Raw genomic sequence first — 20,646 nt, forward strand, 5'->3', positions numbered from 1 at the left:
ACCAGAGCTGCAACTGCCTCACTTCCCCACTCGCTCTCCCCGTTTATATTTTCATGCTCGTCCGTGATTTAAAGAATCCCAAATGGATGCGATATCATTCTGTAGCCTCTCTGTCGATTCCTCTGTTTCAGTTCCAACATGGCTTAGATCTCGGGGCGCACCTTAATAGTAGCGACGCTATGAAAGCACCCCTGTTACCTCAGTGTATTAACAGGCCATTTGTTTGAAAAAAAATGACCCTCTAAAGAGTAACCCACCCAAACACTTTTCCCGATCACATTTCTTCACATTTATTTCTGTCTAATTCACATATCCGTGAACACAACGTGCGGTTTAGCATGGCCAGGGCACCTAACCTGCATATGTTTGGAATGTTTGAGGACACCACAGCAAAGTCACATGGACTTGGGGAGAACGTGCAAAGTCCCCACAGTCATCTGAGGAGGAAATCAAACCAATGTCCCTGGCGCTGTGAGGCAGCATTGCTAACCACTGAGGTACCATGTAATCTGATGCAATAAGTAAAATCAGTGAAAGATACTAAAAAATAAGTTTCAAATGAACACTCTCCGATATTGTCAAAGCATGTCAATCTTACATTCAATACGAATAGGTGTATGGAAAACAATAAAATAACAAAATCTCGGCAATTCATGTATAAACAGTAATTAAACATTTAATTTGATCAAAGGTCATAACAATATTTAGACGAATTGCAATTTTTAATAACAAATGTAGGTAATTAGCTGACTAATGAACACTTGGAAGTGGCATATATTAACTTAACGCTGAAGAAAGCGACTTGTTTTCCCCCTTGTTACACAGCAGAATAACAATGTGTGTGTGTTCGAAATGTTTGAATCAAGTTCTTTCTAGCAAAATAACTGATGACTTACGATCACTTCGCCTTGTCACCTTTAAAACCACAACATTCTCAAATATTTTCCAAGAATTTACAATCAGAAGAACTAGTTAATTCCTTTTCATAGCAACCCAAAGAGAATAAGTAGCGGACACAGTGAATTAGTGAGTCAATGCAAGAATTCAACTGAAGACAATATCCCTTCTTTCCAAAAATATTCAAAATTTAAAAAAACAAAATTCATTGCCATTGTTGAATGAAAGAATAAAGAGATGCTAATTCTTTTTCATTTGATTTTGTTGCATGAAACATCCGTCAGTCGTATTATGATTACAAACACGATAAATGTGAGCATTGAAGGCAAATGTAATTAATTGAATTCAACTATGTTTCAACAGGTAAAATAAAATTTGATACTTACAATGATTGAGAGATTGTGCACTGCAATATCTTTACAGTGGTTCATGTACTGTGCCGTAAATCCACATTTGCGCAACCTACTAGATTGAATAAGTATTGTTTTTATTATAAATCAGCAACAATTGAATTATCAAAGTCTGTCAATGCATTAATGAATAATGAAAAATCTCTTTTTGCAAGTGATTGAGCAATGTCTGGAAATGAACTGGAATTAATTCAGTGAAAAGTAATTACATTTTCCTGAATTTTAAGACCGAGATTACCGTGATCTTTCAAATGAGCAAACATCAGATATTTGCAATGAAGTTGGATGGGAAGTCATTGGTTCCTTTGAGGGGTAGGTGACCTGAAAAATAAAGGTATTTTCATACTGTACTATTAGCACTAAGACATAATGAATTAAATCTAAATGTGAATCTCACTATACTTGTTCAAAAGACATTTTTTATAAATAATTGTGCCATTATTGTAATGGCAATGCCTTGATAATGATTGCTGTCTTTTGAAGAATTAAAATGAATCAATATTTCAAAAGCACTTTGCTGTGATGTTGATTAGATATTTATTAAGATCAGTAAACTGAGGTATAAAACATTGTACCTAGCTTTATGGATTGAAGAAAAATGAGCCATTCAGTGATTATTGAGCAAGAATCTTTTTTTATGTAAAAAATGTACGTAATACAAGAATTGTGAATTTCCATACACTGGATTCCTTGTAGAGATATGTTACATCAATTTATATGATCAATATTATGATCAATGTTTAAAAACTTGTGTCAGAATTAGGAAGCGAATTAGTAAGTCATGAAAGTGAGCTTGAAACTGAACAATGTCGTCAATGATATGTGGCATATATGCGATTTTAATAATATTGTCATTTTTGGACAATGATGAATAATGTTGGAATAGAAATGACAAAAAAATCAACACGGTCAAAGCAGATCTTTTCTTACAATGAAATGAAAACAATAATCATTTTGTAGCACGCATGATTTGAAATAGCAGGTTTTTAAATGTGACATATACAGTGAAGGCTAACCCTTTTGCAAAAATGTGGGAAGTTCACAAATTTAAAATGCAGTATTTGTTCAATTTGTAATAAAAATGGTTATAATTTGAATTGTCTCTTGTACACACACAACAAAAAAGGAGCTTAAAGATTGTTAGATTGACAAAGATTTGCTTTACAACATTATTGTAGTATAGTCAATATCTGTGATAAAGTAGAATTATTGGTTTAAACAATATAAATCAACATTAACGACTCAGCTGAAATATAGCACCTCAATTGCATTAACTGCATAGAATAGTAAATAAATGTTTATTGTTGTCATTTGTCCTAGGAACAATAAGATACTTACTCAGGTTATTCCACTGAATAGTAATCAGCTGATGATGAATATCTTTGTGTCGCTTTATGTGCACTGTTTTGTGTGAACATTGATTTCAATAAATTTAGATATTTACATGAATTAGGAACAGACTGATAACTGGGTGTGAAAGATCTTATTTAAGATTAGACAATTTTTAGGAATTCAGGAGGTTTGCTGAACAAAACACTGTTAAGTCATCATGCAATAAACTGGATTAGAGAGAAACGTGCAAATTCAATTTTCAAATGAATGCACTCGGATATTTTCAGAACATTTCAATCGTACATTCAATATAAATAGATGAATGGAAAACTAAAAACAAATTTCAGACAACTCATAAACAGATCAATAACTAAAAATTGATATATAGTAGGAAGTGGCATTTGTTTATTTAACTGAAGAATAACTTAATTTTTTTCTCATATTTATACCTTTGAAGCATCAAGTTCTATCTTTACTTTGCATATTTCATCTTTGTGAATGCAACATTATCAAATATTTTGCAAAGAATATTGATTGAGTGTAATTAGATACATTCTGTTATTAGCGGACTGAAGAATATATATAGCAGATACTGTGATTATTGGAATGAACAACAAATGAAAACATATCTCATGTTGAATTGAAAGGCAATTCATTCGATTCTTAGATATTTTCTTCTCAACATTCAGAGCTGCTCTGGCACAGCTCTGTGCAATGTGGGAATTGAAATTGGTCTGGTAACAGAGACACGACCAGACAACTCTGGTCTGGTAACAGATACACGACCAGAGTTGCACAAGATTCCTTCATAACATTCCCAACCAGGTTGGGCAGGGCTGAAAACTAATCAGATGTTTATTGCGATAATTGGATTGGAATTAAATGGTTGGATACTGTGTACAATCTTCTGAAAATTCAGTAGTAATTTACAATAATGATGGGAGTTAACAAATGTCTTAATTTAACATGATTTTTATGATCACTTGTGGAACGACAACTTGACAGAATTGTGTGATTACTGTGCATTATAAATAAAAATGAATATAATTATTCTATATGTTCATAAGTTCCACATTTTCAGAAATGCAAATTACAATGCTTTTGATCTACATATAAATTGGAACAAAATGATGAATTGGTCAATCAATGTGCCTATTCAGCTGAAGACAACTTTCATTCTTTCTAAAATACACGATTTCTAAGTCACCATTTCCTGTATGCCAACCCTTTTTTGTGTGCTTCAAAAAATTCATGGGGATTTCAATGATTTTGCACGTGAAAAATATTCAATTGTTATTGTGATTAAAAACATAATAAATGTTAACATTGAAGTGATTTCTAATCAAATCAATTCAAAAGTGTTTCCAAGTTTAAAATGAAAAGCAATATTTAGAATGATTGAGTGATTGTGCATTGCAATGTCCTTGCATTAATTATTATATGAAAACATAGTTCCACATGTACACCCCTTACCGAATTGAACAATTGTTAGGTTTTGGCAACAAATCGATTTGAAATATTTTATTAATGAATTTAAGAATAATGAGGTATCTCCTCTTACTATTCCACTGAGTAATGTTCAGAAATGAAGAGAAATATTGCAGTGTAAATTAACTGGTGTTCTCTGAATTTCAATGGCTGAGAAGACTGTGATCTTTCAAATGAGCAAAAGTCAGATATTTACAAATGATGTTGCAATGGCAATTATTGGTCTTTTGTGGGCGTATTGGCCTTATCAAACAAGTTTTAATGTTGTAGCACTCACACTAAGAAATATGGAAGGTATTAAAAGCACATTGTACTTGTTATAAAGCCTAAGTTAAAGTAGTGCGTAATTATTGTAATTGATAATTGTTTCTAAAATCCTGATAGATAAATTGACTTAATATTTTGAATGCACTTTGCTCTGATGTCGATTGTCTATTCATTAAGATAAATAAACTGAAAATTAAAATATAAAACGTGGCTTTAATAATTAAAAAATCTCAGCAACAATTGAACATCGTTCAACTTTTTTTTGGTTGGTTCATGTCTATTTTATTAATGTAACTTTTATCATGATAAATGTTTAGATAAATGTCAGAACTGGGAAGAAAATAATGAGGATGGGAAAGTGGGTATTATTATGCACTAAACATAGAGTCAATGACATTTGGTACAGGGAGTCATTTTGTAGCAAAAAAAACTAATAATTGTGTGATTATTGTTCATTGACAACTAATGTTGGAAGAAAATAAAACTACCTCAAAATGAAATTAAAATAAATATCATTTTGGAGGTCACATGATTTGAAAAATGGAAATTGTCACTTAATGTGACATTTGAGCTGAAGAATCGTTCTTCCCCCCGCCACCCCCATGTGTAGTCCTGTCAATAATTTAAAATTTAGTATAAGTTGAACTAAATAACAAATGGATGTTCCTCCATTGTTTTCTTGAAAACAAAAATTTAAAAAATTAACATGAAAATGATATCGCTCTGCAAGGAATAATTTCACAGATAATAAGTGTTTGTATTGAATTTAAATGTCACCATAGCTGTAGGAGTGATTTCCCCTGACAGGGAATGAAGACTGAGGAGATAGGCCGAACTCAGGCAAGTGGAAGATGTTTACTCATGCTGCAATCAGTTAATGCAGGGATCATCCCCCCGAGGCCAATCTAGGAAGGGAGGTCCATGACACACTAATGTGTACAGTAAAAAGCAGTATTTTTACACACCTTCTGTATTACAATGTCCACATGCAATGTGGTTACAGTCGTTCCATCATGATACAGACACCCAATCCTGTAGAACACCTAATCTTGGATGAACATCAATATGGATAGCCCGAATTTCCTATTGGTTCATGGTGTTTTACAGGTGCTATAATCTCCAGGCCTTGGGATCTCTGTGCATTTTATTTCCTCACATTACAAAATTAATTTCTGCAGTCCTTTGGGCCTCTCACTATGCCTTATTTGCAATTCTCAAGAATATGTAATTAGAAAAGTTTTAAATGTTCTGAGCAATTTTAAAATAGTAACTATTTCTGACAATCAAACCCTGCCTGTTTCCCTGACAGCCGCTGTGGAAGTTAGCTGGGCTCTATCCTGCAGTTGGTGTTTATTCATTCACTGGGACAATTATTCTTTCATTAATGAAAGTCAGGGTTGGTCATTTTTCTGTGTGCCTGCATTCTCTTATCACTATCTGGAATATGACTGTCTGGAATTGCATGCTTATGGACTTGGAGTAGGATTGTACAAAATGTTCTTTTTTTAACTTAAGACTGAAACACACTGTTGGTCTTATTTATCTCCCCTCCACCATTTTGTGTTTTAATTCCAAGGCAGGCTGCTCAGGGCTTCCCTACAGCAGCAAATCAATAAGGATTTCAGCATTAAAATAAAAATCAACATTCGCTACCATTAGGAAACTGTACCATGCAATATGCTTACGTCACTGAGACTTAATTCCACACTTAAAGCCGACTATACTGATTTGATCAATGATTACATATTAGATATAAGTAACAATTAGTGTTAAAACTAGTCACTGTAAACTTAAAATGATTAGAAATGTCATATTACAATCCGCAACATGTAGAATTGGAGTCGAAAACAATCAGATGTATCTTCATTTGTAAGGCTGAATATGAATCCAATGATTTCTGTGAACATTCAAATGAGAAGATATCAGATATTTCCTGTCAGTGTTGGATGAGGGATCATTGCTTGGTTTGTGGTTGTGTTGACCTGGAATAAAAGATAATTTTTTCTTAGTAAAATTGGCACTATGAAATAATGATTTAAATTGAAATGTGAATCTCACGATATTTGTTACAAACCCTAAATTAAATTACTGTGTGATTGTTGGACTAACAATGAATTGGTAATCTATTTTAGAACACTGACACATTAAGTGATTCAATATTTCCAAACGGGTTTGCTGTGATATGGTACTAAGCACATATGCTCTTACTTAAAAATTAAAATCATGGAAATGAAAGAAAGATAAATACACATACCATGCGCTTATTGTAAATTCATGCAAAATACAACTGTGGAATATGTTTAAAGCAGTTTTTCCTGAAATGAAAAGATAACTAGAATGATTAGCAGCAGGATGTAATCGCAATAAAAAATCATTCAATGTGACTATTCAGCTGCAGGCAGCTCCCCTTCCTTACACATATGTATAACTTCCAACAATTCAAAATTTACTCTGATAAAGAAAAGAACATACGCATGTAAATTCTTTTTTCTTGTTGACAAAAAAGTCACAAATTTGAATTTTTTTAGCTTTAAAAAATTTAACTATTACTGTGATCAGAAATACAATAAAACTTCATGTTGAAGAAAAATCAAATCAAATCAAAATACACATCGATATTCACAATAATTGGGAGAGTGAACACAACAATATCTTTCCATCAGTTAATGTACTGAGCCATAATTCCACTGTTATATCCCTTACTGGATTGATCAATTATTAGATATTAATAACTAAATTATTAATATGCTATCATTGAACTGAATATTAATGAGAAATCTCATTAATGTTTGAACGAGCAATGTGTCAACATAAACAGTAATTATTAGTGAAATGTCTAAGATATCTCTTTATAAATGAGGCTGAGATTACTTTGATTGTTGAAACGAGTAGCATTCAGATATTTATAATGAGCATTGGCTGCAAATCAATGCTTTTTGGTGTAGACCTGAAAGATTTTGTTATTGTAGTATAGGCAGTAAGAAATTATGATGTGCATCGCACCTTGCTGAATATTTTCAAGTTTTCTAACAGGTTTCTGGTCCAATCTTCAGTTTAACAAGGGTAATTTTGGGTCAGAACATCAATAACTGCAAACAATTTAAACACATCTCCATCAAAGTTGCTAATCTGATAATTCAGAACAAATATAAAAAAATTACCTCTGTAAATTTAATTGACTATATTTTTAGATTATAGTCAAGTTCGTTATCTACTTATTTCCTTCCTATTTCTGACACCAGTGGCTAAATATTGATTAGATTAAATGTCATATGAGATAGACATTAGCTTTCTCTCAAAGATCTGTACAGCACAGGAATGGGCCATTTGGCCCATAATGTTGTGCTGAACATAATGCAAAAGAAACTCATCCCTTCTGCCTACCCTTGGTTCATATCCTTCCAAATTATCGAAATGAACATTAAAGAGCCTTAATGTATCTGCTTCCACCACCAACCCTGGAAGTCCATTCCAGACAGCAATCACTCCCTGTGTACAAAACAAATTGCCCCTTACATGCCCCTTGAACTTTCCCTCCTAACCTTAAACACATGTCACGTAGTTTTTGACGCTTCAACTCTGGGAAAAACTTTCTGACCGTCAACCCTATCTACGTATCTAATGATTGTACAGACTTCCATCAAGTCTTCCCCCAGTCTCCGCCACTTCACAAAAAAGCAATCTGAATTTTTCTCACCTCTCCAAATCCAGGCAGCATCCTGGTAAATGCCCTCTGTACCCTCTCCAAAGCATCCATACCCTTCCTGGAACATGGCGAACAAAAGTGAATACAATACTTTAAGTATGCCTTAACCAAAGTGTTAAAATGTTACAACATGACTTCCTGACTCTTGTAACCAGTTCCCTGACCAATAAAGGCAAGCATGCCATTTGCCTTCCTAACCACCTAATTACTTGCATGGTCACTTTCAGGGAGCCATGGTCTTGAACGTCAAGATCCCTTTGAATAATAAAGCTGTTAGGGTCCTGCCATTAACTATCTACTTTTTTTTTAACATTTGAGCTTCCAAAGTGAAACACCTCACACTTGTATGGATTAAACTTCACCTTTAATTACTCTGCCCATATCTGCAATTTCTCTTTTTCCTGCTGCATTATTTGACAACACTCTACACTGTCCCCAACTGCACTGAACGTGATATCATCTGCAAACTTATTGACTCACCCAATTAGATTTTAATCCATGTCACTTCTATATAATTGCATCGCAAACAGAAGGGTTCCAGTACAGATCCCTGTGGATAAAAGACAGAAAATGAGGTAAATGCAGAATTCTTGAAGAAATGAGGTTTTTTCAATGACAGAATAATTCTGATGAATAATCTTCTAAAGTGAGATTTTTTTAAAAATTAACCCAATATTTTAATTCATTATCCAGTACAAACTGCTTTGAAAATATTGTATCATCTTAAGTGTTGCATTCTCACATTAAATATTATTTAATTGTCATTTCAATTATCACACCATCATGAGATTTACATTTTCGTTCAATCCATTATTTATTAAGGCCAGTATCATAATGAAACATTGACATTCTTTTCAGGTCAACACACCTGCAATCAACCAAAGTTCTCTCACCCAACACTCATTTTAACTCTCTCATTCTCTTTTATTTGAATTCTCGTATTAATGGAAGGATCATTAATCAGTCTTATCAATTAAGAAATTGCTAACTATTTTTCACATAAATATTTAATTTTTTTCCAACATATTGCACAATTACATTGCAATAGGGGTTTTCTCATCATTCTTAAATTTGTTATCAGCCATTTTAAAACTAATTATTACCAAAATCTAACCGGTAATCATTGTTGAAATCCAATATCTCCAGCTGTATATGTGGAACTATGTCTCAGTACATCAACTGATACAAACAATATTGCACTCTACAATCTCTTAATCTTAGCAAAAATAATTTTAAGTGTGGAATCTTAGCTGGATTGAATTGGTTGTAAGAAAAAGTGCAGTCTGAAGAAAGGTCACTGGGCCCAACTCTCTCCACAGATGCTGCCAGACCTGCTGAGTTATTTTCCAGCAATTACTGAGTTTGTTTGTGATTTCCAGCATCCACAGTTTTGTTTACAATCTTGTATTGATTGTATTTCACTTCAATTCTAACATTGTTACAGTTCTGATTATTACAATAAGAGCTAAGTATTTTTCATGTTAAGCATTATTTAAATTACACGTGGTCCTTGTGTAAATAAACCAGAATTAACAAATGTTTGTTCTATGCTTTTACAATAAATCTTGAATTCTTAGAAATCACATTTTTTTGAAAATGAGGGAAGTTGTCCATTGCTGAGTAGTCACATTGAATGACTAATGCTTTATTTCCAATTCATGTGCATTAAAAAGCAGGTTAATTTTAACTTATGCACATGAATAACTGCTTCAAACAAATTGACTTACTTGATTATCATGAGATTTATGTTTATTTAAGACCATTGTTGCTTCGTTCCATCATTATTAGAAATTACTAATTCTTTTTATCCATTACACAATGGAACTGTCTAATACAATCCTAGTCCAATTATAACAATAAATATCTGAGCAGTTTTCCCTGTGAATAAACACAGTAAGTATGTGATTATAGTCCTGCCCTTCCTGCATGGGAATATTATGGTAATGTGTACACTAGTAGACCAGGAGCCATGGGTTCAATTCCCACCTTCAACAGAGATGTGTCAAAACACCTCAGAGTGGATTAGAAAATATCTAAGTGTCGACTGAATTGCTTTTCAACCAACATTGTCTCAACTTGTAACTGTTGTTCATTATAATGATCACAACATCTTGAATTTATTTGCTTCACATCACTGATTAAAGTATGAATTGGGCTTGGACTGCTTTAGTACCTGAGAAGTAAATTATTTATTAACACTAAATAGTCACGAGATTATGCAAATTCCTTTTTCTATCAAATGTCATGGACTGTATCTTGTGGTCACTCTCATATTCACTTTCATTATCTTTTTATTTTCTTCTTAATTCAGACACAAATGTTTGAACACCGATAAAGTATGAATAAAGTATTATGCTGCTTCTAAATACCTCTCAACTTTTATTAACTTTGCAGTCTTAAAGATTCTACGGTGTAAATAATTTTTAAGGTGAGGAGGAAAGATTTAAAAGGGGTCTGAGGGGCAACTTTTCCACACTGTTTTTCACATATTGGGATGAGCTGTGAGAGGAAGGGCAGTGGCTGGTACAATTACAACATCTAAAAGACTTTTGGACAGTTTATTGGATAGAAAACGTCCAAAGGGGTATGGGAGAAACACAGGGAAATGGGACTAGTTTAGTTTAGGAAACTTGGCCGGAATGCCAAGTTAGGCTGAATGGCCTGTTTCCGTGCTGTATCAGTCTAGCATTCTACAATTCAAACTTCACTGTGATTGGTCAAGGAAAGAACAAACGGGTGTTAATTCTATTTTGTATCCATTAAAAAGTGAGATGAATTTTAAATAATTTTGTCACATGAAATAGTTTGCTCTTATTGTGATTAGAAATACAATGAATGTGAGCATTGAAGTGAAATATAATTTAATCAATTCAACTGTGTTTCGATGGTTAAAATAAAAATTGATATTCACAATCATTGTGAGTTTGTACATTGCAATATCTTCACATTACTTCATGTACTGAGCCATTATTACACATTTATACCCCCTACTGAACTGAACAATAATTAGATAGAGCAACACTTAGATTTTCGAAAATCTATCAGTACACTTGTAAGAAGGAGAAATTTAATTTTGCTACATGACTGTGCAATGTGCAGACATGAACAGGAATTATTGCAGTGAAAAGTCGTTCCAGTTTTCTGAATTCATAAGGCTGAGATTACTGTGATTATTCAAAACAGCAAAAGTCAGTTTACAAAGCGTTTTGCATGCAAAATGATTGGTTCCATTGTGGGATAGTTAACCTGAAAACAATCGCATTGTTTCAATGGATTAAATTAAAATATGGATTAAAATAATATATGGATCTGACGAAACACATTAGAAAGACAAACAAATTATTCTGCAATTATTATAAGGATAGTGAATTCCTAATAAATGTTGTATTCTGAACAAATAAATTGACTCAATATTTTAAAATCACTTTGCTCTGATGTTGATTAGACGTACATTAAGATCGGTAAACTGAAGACTGAAATATAATACTTAGATTGATGGATTGAGGACAATAAATGAGCCATTCAATAGTTATTGAAGAGAATTATTTTTTGTCAAAATGCAGACAATACAGAAGTAATGTATTTCATTCAATTAGTTTACTTGTCGAAACATGCTATGTGATTTTAATTTATGTAATTTTATACTGATCGATGTTCAAACATTTGTGTCTGAATTAACAAGAAAATAAAAACATAATGAAAGTGAATAGGAGAGTGACCATAAGATACAGTCCGTGACATTTGATAGAAAAAGGAATTTGCATAATCTCGTGACTATTTAGTGTTAATAAATAATTTACTTCTCAGGTACTGAAGCAGTCCAAGTCCAAGTACAACAAGATCTGGACAATATCCAGGCTTGGGCTTACAGGAGGCAAGTAACATACATGCCACACAAATGCAGGCTATCACATATAAGACATAACCTAACCACCATCCCTTGACATTCGATGGTGTTACCATGACTGAACACCCACTATCAACATTATCCTGTGAATAATCATTGATCAGGAACGGAATTGGTCTCACCACATAAACACAGTGGCTACAAGAGTAATTCAACTCCTGGCTCCTGAAATCCTGTCCAAACGCTACTAGGCACAAGTCAGGAGTGTGATGGAATACTCCCACTTGCCTGGATGAGTGCAGCCCTAACAACACTCAAGAAACTTGATACCATCGGAATAAAGCAGCCCGCTTGATTGGCACTGCTGCTACTGAACATCAGTGGTGGTGAGGGTAGATGTTTGTGGATGTCCTAGCTACAATCTCTGCCTCTTCTTATTAACAAAGATAAAAGAATCTTACATTGCTCAACTTTCTCATCAAAACCGAGTACAGTATTCACCCAAGCCCTCTTTTATACCAACCAGCAGCATTTCCACCACCAATAGCAGCTTCTCTTAAAATATTTTGTCAGTAACTTGTAATTAACTGGTTACTACAATTACAACTGAAAATGTGTTGCTGGAAAAGCACAGGTCAGGCAGTATCAAAGGACCAGGTGAATTGACGTTTCGGGCATAAGCCCTTCTTCAGGAAGGTCCTGAAGAAGCAGTGAACCACATTTTGAAATGATCTTTCTGAACATAATATAGATCAGGTTAAAACTGAAGTCGGTGTCTTACACAACTTGCTGCAAGGACACAGACAGTAGAATCTGAGGTGATCATGAGTGTATGGAGGTGAATGTGGGAGACAAGCTGGGACTGTATTGGAGTAGTCACTGTGAGAGGGAACAAATGCTGGATGCAGGGTTTCAGCAGCTGATGGACTGACGCTCAGGTAAGCCATCGGAAACTGAGCAAGTGACCACCATCTAATAGGACAGAGAAACTGATCCATCAGCCTGAAACTGACTGACCACGTGGCTGACAGCGACTCCAACACAAGTGAATGGAAACATTGCTCAGAGCCTGTTTCTGTAACATTCAACACAACCAGGAAATGGAAAGCGAATAATGAGCTGAAAACAAGGCCACTGCTCTGTTAGAGTCAAAATCATTCAATGTTCAGTTATTGGACATTATTGACTCTCAGAATATTCTAACCTGCAGAATCACAGTAAAAGGGGAAAGTAAACAACATTTTTGGCAAAGACAGAATGAGCCAACTGCTTGTATAAAAACAGCTCAGAACAAATGTGCTGAATCCTCCACAAACTGACAAACACAGGTACCATCAGTTTATAGATAGACAATGAAATTCTTCAGAAAAACCCTTCCCTGTTTATGGTGTGTGGTAGGAAACATTCTCAGTGAGAACTGCCACTTATTTCCTTTGAAAAGAATCTCTGTTTCCCCTCAGAAAAGCAGGTGTGCCCCAAACTTACAGACTGTCTTACAGACAAAGGAAACCTGATCAGGGACTCGCAGGTTAATTAAGCTATGAGTGACAGTCCATTGCACACAACAAGAGCTTAGACCACAACAGATTCTAGTGAAACCAACAATGCAATGAAAAAGGTGAATTAGTCTTAATAATCATGCAGCCTCTCTCAATCAAATAATCCCAGTCAACTTCTAAACATTTTAAAACTATTAATACCAATGTATACATATTTATTTACTTTCCTAATTTCCTCCAAAAAATATATATGACTATTCTCTTTAAAATATATTTTAAATGGTCAATTCATAATCACAATTCAGTTCCAATTATTCTTAGTGCAAAACAACTAGCAAACTAAAATAGTTTTCACGTCAATAATGACACTGGAAACTTTGTTATGTAGTTTACCCATATTTCCAAATATTGTTTTGGTTCATTATTCCAGTGAAGCTAAAATTCAAGTCTATTTATTTTCTCTGATATCCTTCCATTACTTTATTCCCTAATAACAATGCCCATGGTGTAATGGGTGACAAACATTAAATAAAATTGAATTTTCAATGCAAGAACTTGTACAAATAATCACATATTATTCAGTTCATTCATTATCGTTGATTATGAGGGTTATTTTCACTGTATGATCATGTTAAATTCACTTAAATAATCAGAGTAGAATTTTCACCTTTAAAGATATGTAAAGTGAATGTCAAATTATTAATATTTCAAGTAAAACCAAATTCACATTTTGCTCTGTGTTATTCCAGGAATGACAGGATGTGTTGAATTATTATGGGAAACAGGAACAAGTGAAGGTGGTGGCTCTCTGACGTGAGGCCTTAAAGCCAAAGGGCCAGGTGGTAGTTACAGTGGGGGAGGTACCGAGTGCCCCGCTGTCCTCAGAAGGCAGTGAGGATGGTGACACTGACTGGAACGGGTTAGATGACAAAGCATCCACGTATGGACAGAGGGACGACAATGGGTGGGATGACCCACCGCCCTATAAGGCCCAGAAGGCCGTGTCTGTGGCACCACTGGGCATCAAAGGTCAACTTGGACAGACAGTAGGGAGCAACAAAGGGAACTGACAGAAACCAAACATGAACCGTTCACCTGCTGAATAACAGATGTTGGTGTGTTAACACCCAGCCTGATAGAGAAATGGTAATAACGGGCCTTATTGGGACAATATGGATGAATTAGTTGAGGTACAGTCTCACCGATGATGGTGTTAGGCCAAAATCCTTTATGCCAAGATGCCCGGACGTGTACAGCAGAACCTGTCTCTGCAATGAGTGGGTGAGGGTTTGAGCCCCCCCCAGTGCACAGCCGATGAGTGCCTCCAGGCATTCACAGATATTACAGGGATACACTGGGGAGGGGACAGACTGAATGGGCTAAAATAACCTTGGTGTCTCAGGGAACCAAGGGTATTATCGAGGCTCATACAGAGAGGAAGCCTGAGGTGTGTAAGGACCACGGGGGATTACCAAACCCCAACCTGTGATGATGAAATAGGTTTGATGTATTTAACAGATGACATGGGACCCTATTTAACTGTAATTATAAACGTGGGACTGCCAGTGGGAGATCATTCTAATCACATTCTGAATTGGGCCATGAGAGCTGAGACAAACTCAGAAACACAGGGAGGGTAGTACAGTACAGGGAGGGTACTGCAGTACAGGGAGGGTAACCAGACCCACAATGTTACAAGGGAAGCAGGAAAGGGCACATAGACAAGGAACGTAGGCAGAGAGAGGGAGATAGATGTTCACATTGTGTGTGTGCCTGTGTTCACGTAGGCACATGAATATTCATTGACGCTGTGTTTGGGAACCAGCAGAACAAATATTAATAAAAGGAGCATCTATATCAGTTACCGAAACGGATTTGCCCCTCACCCCTCAATTACTAAAATGAGAGCAGTTGGAGAGGGAATCAAGGAAGCTGGATGAAATAAATCTGTCCCAATGCAGATCATCGATATGGCAAAATATATTCAGATATGGGAGTGTGAAACTGAGGAAGGGACCATTCTGGAAGTTGCCATTTTAGAACAGTTCAGAGCAACTATTGATGTAGAGGCACAAACTCTAATATGGGTACAATCTGGCCAGGCCCAGGACAGGAAGCAAAGGAGAGGCGACATCTCCAGAGTAGTTACCTTGCAGGGAGACTGGAACAGTCACAGAATCTGGGGAGTTATAGCTAGGACCCAAACAGCAGGGCGGGTAACTCAAACAGGAATGTGGGTTATTATCTGTAGATCCTGTAAAGATCGAGGGCCCTCTCACTCCCCACCCAAACTGGATCCCATTAAAGCTGGGGCTGAGAAGACAATAATTGTGACAGTAACAGATTGAGAGAAGCAGGGAATAGTCAGACCAACAGTATCCCAGACTAACTCACAGAAGCCGGACAGCTCATCCCACCTCACTATTGATTAGACCTCCCTCAGTAAATCTGCCACTAAAGAGTATCCTACAGTAGTGAACCACACCACTTTATTTAATGGATTAAAATTGCAACAGGATACAGTCTCAGCCCTTGATATTGTGAATGGGTTACTGTGGACCTAGAACGGTCAGAATAAGCTAGTATTTACTGTCTGAGGAAAGCAGTAGACCTGGATCCAGTTACCTCAGGGACCTCATAATATTCCAGTATATCCCACCGATATATGGCTGATGGAGTGCATCGATTTAATCTTACCAACACCTCATTGCCTCAGTTGGTGAGAAAGAACATATCTGGATATTACATAGAGTATTGGGTCAGGTCAGGCAGGCCGGGCTTAAAATTAACCCACAGAGCGTGGGAAGGTAGGGAGAGATGTACCTGGGACATCACATCAGGAAGATCAAATCAGGAACGGAGGGGGACAATCCCAGTGAAACGAAAGACCATGATTTCAAAACTATCCACCCGCACACTGTGAAGGGGATAAGGCAAACTTTAGGATTGTTTAATTATTTGAGGACTTTTTTGGAGAATTACCCAGAAATGGCAGAACCATCACGAGCCCTGACAGAAGCGCGGACATTAGCCAGGTGTCAGGCAGTCAGCATATACACAGAGAGACAGCATGCCTTTGGTATAGTTCATGACCAAGTGATAGCCTGGGCTCGGTGAGGGTAAATCACCCTGTCTGTGGGCACGTAGAGCATGAAGGACAGGTCAGAGAGTTAGTGGAAGCAGCTAACTTTCCCAGTGAAGCAGCAATAATGAGAATTAGAGCTCACAAGGTAGTCAAAACCCCACACCAATGGGGCAGTAAGTTTGTGGATAAGGCAGGTGAATAGACAATAGACAATAGGTGCAGGAGTAGGCCCTTCTGCCCTTCGAGACAGCACCACCATTCATTATGATGATGGCTGATCATCCTCAATTAGTATCCTGCTCCTGCCTTATCCCCATAACCCTTGATTCCACTATCCTTAATCACTCTATCCAATTCTTTCTTGAAAGTAAACAGAGACTTGGCCTCCACAGCCTTCTGGGGCAGAGCATTCCATACACCCACCATTCTCTGGGTGAAGAAGTTTCTCCACAACTCTGTTCTAAGTGGCCTACCCCTTATTTTTAAAATTTGTCCTCTGGTTCAGGACTCACCCATCAGCAGAAACTTGCTTCCTGCCTCCAGAGTGTCCAATCCTTTAATAATCTTATATGTGAAATACTGACTGAAATAGTGCAGACATTTGAGGAGATGGCAATGGCCGTAGCTACAGAAGTGAGAGAGGAAGGTTTAAAGATATTCCCAGAAACAGTCCCACAACAGCAGAAACAGGAATGGGAAAAGGGTGGGGCAGTAATAGGACACGTCAGAGTCTGGATGATCCAGCAGTGCCACTCCACTGTATAAGACAAACATTATTAAAAACATATCATGGGCTGGCCCATATTGGGGAGGATAAAATGCAATATCAGATGATCCACTACAATCCTTGCCTGGAACAGGGAGAAATACAGCAAGGTTTTGTCGAAGGTGTGTAGTCTGTTCACAGTGTGAGCCAGGGAAAGCAATAAAATGGAGGCAGCAGCAGGGACCCAGGGGCCCATGGGAATTACAGATGGATTTTACACACACACCCAATCCCAGGGAAGGAAGTCCTGCTGGGTTTTAGTAAATAGGTTTACTCAATGGGTGGAAGCATTCCCCTGCAGATTCTGACCAAGGGACAAATGTTACAGGGAACATAGCTCTTTAGCTATGTGCCCTGTTTGGTATTGAACAGAAATCCCATCCCCCATACCACCCCCAGAGCTCTGGGACAGTAGAAGGAATGACGCAGACACTGAAAGCTAGTCTGACTAAGGCTCTCTCAGAGACAGGACAGCGATGGGTTAGAGTACTATTTAGCAGCCTAATAAAACTGAGGACAACCCCAGCAAAGGGGACGGGACAGTCCCCCTTTGAATTAGTGACTGGATGGACTATGCAGATACCACAGGGTATGGTAGTGGGAGGGCCGGAGATGTGTGGTAGTGGGAGGGCCGGAGATGTGTGGTAGTGGGAGGGCTGGAGATGTGTGGTAGTGGGAGGGCCGGAGATGTGTGGTAGTGGGAGAGCCGGAGATGTGTGGTAGTGGGAGGGCCGGAGATGTGTGGTAGTGGGAGGGCCGGAGATGTGTGGTAGTGGGAGGGCCGGAGATGTGTGGTAGTGGGAGAGCCGGAGATGTGTGGTAGTGGGAGGGCCGGAGATGTGTGGTAGTGGGAGGGCCGGAGATGTGTGGTAGTGGGAGGGTTGGAGATGTGTGGTAGTGGGAGGGTTGGAGATGTGTGGTAGTGGGAGGGCCGGAGATGGGTGGTAGTGGGAGGGCCGGAGATGGGTGGTAGTGGGAGGGCCGGAGATGTGTGGTAGTGGGAGGGCCGGAGATGGGTGGTAGTGGGAGGGCCGGAGATGTGTGGTAGTGGGAGGGCCGGAGATGGGTGGTAGTGGGAGGGCCGGAGATGTGTGGTAGTGGGAGGGCCGGAGATGGGTGGTAGTGGGAGGGCCGGAGATGGGTGGTAGTGGGAGGGCCGGAGATGGGTGGTAGTGGGAGGGCCGGAGATGTGTGGTAGTGGGAGGGCCGGAGATGTGTGGTAGTGGGAGGGCCGGAGATGTGTGGTAGTGGGAGGGTTGGAGATGTGTGGTAGTGGGAGGGCCGGAGATGGGTGGTAGTGGGAGGGCCGGAGATGGGTGGTAGTGGGAGGGCCGGAGATGTGTGGTAGTGGGAGGGCCGGAGATGGGTGGTAGTGGGAGGGCCGGAGATGTGTGGTAGTGGGAGGGTTGGAGATGTGTGGTAGTGGGAGGGCCGGAGATGTGTGGTAGTGGGAGGGCCGGAGATGTGTGGTAGTGGGAGGGCCGGAGATGGGTGGTAGTGGGAGGGCCGGAGATGGGTGGTAGTGGGAGGGCCGGAGATGTGTGGTAGTGGGAGGGCCGGAGATGTGTGGTAGTGGGAGGGCCGGAGATGTGTGGTAGTGGGAGGGCCGGAGATGTGTGGTAGTGGGAGGGCCGGAGATGTGTGGTAGTGGGAGGGCCGGAGATGTGTGGTAGTGGGAGGGCCGGAGATGTGTGGTAGTGGGAGGGCCGGAGATGTGTGGTAGTGGGAGGGCCGGAGATGTGTGGTAGTGGGAGGGTTGGAGATGTGTGGTAGTGGGAGGGCCGGAGATGGGTGGTAGTGGGAGGGCCGGAGATGGGTGGTAGTGGGAGGGCCGGAGATGTGTGGTAGTGGGAGGGCCGGAGATGGGTGGTAGTGGGAGGGCCGGAGATGGGTGGTAGTGGGAGGGCCGGAGATGGGTGGTAGTGGGAGGGCCGGAGATGGGTGGTAGTGGGAGGGCCGGAGATGTGTGGTAGTGGGAGGGCCGGAGATGTGTGGTAGTGGGAGGGCCGGAGATGTGTGGTAGTGGGAGGACCGGAGATGTGTGGTAGTGGGAGGGCCGGAGATGGGTGGTAGTGGGAGGGCCGGAGATGTGTGGTAGTGGGAGGGCCGGAGATGGGTGGTAGTGGGAGGGCCGGAGATGGGTGGTAGTGGGAGGGCCGGAGATGGGTGGTAGTGGGAGGGCCGGAGATGTGTGGTAGTGGGAGGGCCGGAGATGTGTGGTAGTGGGAGGGCTGGAGATGTGTGGTAGTGGGAGGGCCGGAGATGTGCAATGACAAGGATAGGGTTAAACCATTTGTAAAAGAACTGGCAAAGCAGCCGCATGAGCTGAGAGAATCAGAGACTGGGAAAGGAAACATGGAAATATCCGAGCTGACATTCCAAACTCTGGAGTTCAGGTCAGGGGGAAAATATTACTGGATCGTATGAAGTAAACACATCAAAATGCTGGACTTATCTGGGGGAGCCAGAGAGGGACCTTTCCCATCCTGTATTAGTAAGGAGCTCTGAATAAACATTGGTCGTGGTGCTCAGCACAGAACTCAAGGCTCCTCTTTGATATTTCTTCCAGTAACAGTTGTGTAGGGGTATGTTGATGGCTGGAGGTCTGTGACCAGTGCCTCTGTTCCACAAGGGTCAGAGCTGGGACATCTGTTGCTTGTAATATATATAAATGAAAAGTTTGAAAATGTAAACGTTTTAATTAGCAAGTTTGTAGATGGCACAAACTGTTGAAGTTGTGAATCGTGAAGAATGATGTCAAAGGATACAGCAAGAAAGAGATGAGTCAGAAAGTTTTGTGGGGAAATTGCAGATATATTTTAATTCAGACAAGTGTGAGGTGATGCATTTTGGAAGACACAAAGCAAGAGGAATTTGTACAATAAACGGAAGGGTCCTGAGCAACACTGATATACAGAGGGATCTTCAGTTGCAAGCTGAAAGATCCTTGAAAGTGGTGAAGGAGGTGAATGGCAGGCTTGCCTTCTTTAGTCAGGGGAGTGATAATAAAACTATGATCAGGCCACCTTTCGGGGATTGTGTGCCGTTTTGATCACCACATTATAGGAAGAAGGTGAAGGATTTTGGGAAGGTGGAAACAGGTTTACCAGGATGTTGCCTGGATTGGGAGAGGTTAGAAAATCTTGGATTGTTCTCTTTGGAAAGTCAATGTCTGTGGGGTGACCCAACTGGCACAGAGTTTGTAAACCATGGTTTACTACAGAAATTGTATCTCTTGTTAAAAAGAAGAAAGAGGCTTATGTGTTGATGAGGCAAAATGGTACAGATGAAGCAATAGAGAGTTACAGATCAGCTAGGAAGGATTTAAAGAGAGAGTTAAGAAAAGCAA

At 39.0% G+C, this 20,646-nt stretch overlaps 1 long non-coding RNA gene across 9 annotated transcripts in view; it reads right to left on the reverse strand.

Moving 5' to 3' along the window:
• Window positions 1-2,119: 2,119 nt before the first annotated feature.
• LOC140470150 (uncharacterized) overlaps window positions 2,120-20,646 on the reverse strand; it is a 56,422-nt gene continuing 37,895 nt past the window's right edge. For 8 of the 9 annotated variants that reach the window (XR_011956440.1, XR_011956437.1, XR_011956438.1 and 5 more), the window contains 2 exons: window positions 8,581-8,650; window positions 2,120-6,376 (listed from right to left, as the gene is read on the reverse strand). This is a non-coding gene — a long non-coding RNA (uncharacterized lncRNA). Of the gene's footprint in view, window positions 6,377-6,648; window positions 6,710-8,580; window positions 8,651-20,646 lie in introns of all 9 variants that reach the window. The other variant, XR_011956443.1, reaches the window with a different exon arrangement.

The sequence above is a fragment of the Chiloscyllium punctatum genome, chromosome 50, assembly GCF_047496795.1.
Source record: "Chiloscyllium punctatum isolate Juve2018m chromosome 50, sChiPun1.3, whole genome shotgun sequence".
Taxonomy (NCBI): Eukaryota; Metazoa; Chordata; class Chondrichthyes; order Orectolobiformes; family Hemiscylliidae; genus Chiloscyllium; species Chiloscyllium punctatum.